General features: G+C 41.1%; 1 protein-coding gene across 1 annotated transcript in view; it reads right to left on the reverse strand.

Annotated features, from left to right (window-relative positions):
- The window catches only part of LOC104994658 (chromosome unknown open reading frame, human C4orf17), a 26,643-nt gene that overhangs the window by 23,005 nt on the left and 2,580 nt on the right, over nt 1–1,058 (reverse strand). The window lies entirely within an intron of this gene.

Genomic DNA, 1,058 nt, shown 5'->3' on the forward strand with positions numbered 1-1,058 from the left:
AGGTCTAGGTTGGTCATAACTTTCCTTCCAAGGAGCAAGCGTCTTTTAATTTCATGGCTGCAGTCACCATCTGCAGTGATTTTGGAGCCCAAAAAAACAAAGTTTGTCACAGTTTCCACGGTTTCCCCATCTATTTGCCATAAAGTGACGGGACCAGATGCCATGATCTTAGTTTTCTGAATGCTGAGCTTTAGGCCAACTTTTCCACTCTTCTCTTTCACTTTCATCAAGAGATTCTTTAGTTCTTCTTCACTTTCTGCCATCAGAGTGGTGTCATCTGCATATCAGAGGTTATTGGTATTTCTCCCAGCAATCTTGATTCCAGCTTGTGTTTCATATAGCCTAGCATTTCTCATGATGTACTCTGCATGTAAGTTAAATAAGCAGGGTGACAATATATAGCCTTGACATACTCCTTTCCCGACTTGGAACCAGTCTGTTGTTCCATGTCCAGTTCTAACTGTTGCTTCTTGACCTGCATACAGATTTCTCAAGATGCAGGTAAGATGGTATGGTATCCCCATATCTTTAAGAATTTTCCACAGTTTGTTGTGGTCCACACAGTAAAAGGGTTTGGCATAGTCAATAAAGCAGAAGTAGATGTTTTTCTGGAACTCTTGCTTTTTTGATGATCCAGCAGATGTTGGCAATTTGATCTCTGATTCCTCTGCCTTTTCTAAAACCAGCTTGAACATCTGGAAGTTCACGGTTAACATACTGTTGAAGTCTGGCTTGGAGAATTTTGAGCATTACTTTATTAGTGTGTGCTGGTCAGGAAGCAACAGTTAGAACTGGACATGGAACAACAGACTGGTTCCAAACAGGAAGAGGAATACATCAAGGCTGTATATTGTCACCCTGCTTATTTAACTTATATGCAGAGTACATCATGAGAAACGCTGGGCTGGAAGAAGCACAAGCTGGAATCAAGATTGCTGGGAGAAATATCAATAACCTCAGATATGCAGATGACACCACCCTTATGGCAGAAAGTGAAGAGGAACTCAAAAGCCTCTTGATGAAAGTGAAAGAGGAGAGTGAAAAAGTTGGCTTAAAGC

The sequence above is a fragment of the Bison bison genome, unplaced genomic scaffold (assembly GCF_000754665.1).
Source record: "Bison bison bison isolate TAMUID 2011002044 unplaced genomic scaffold, Bison_UMD1.0 scf7180017864263, whole genome shotgun sequence".
In the NCBI taxonomy this organism is placed as follows: domain Eukaryota; kingdom Metazoa; phylum Chordata; class Mammalia; order Artiodactyla; family Bovidae; genus Bison; species Bison bison.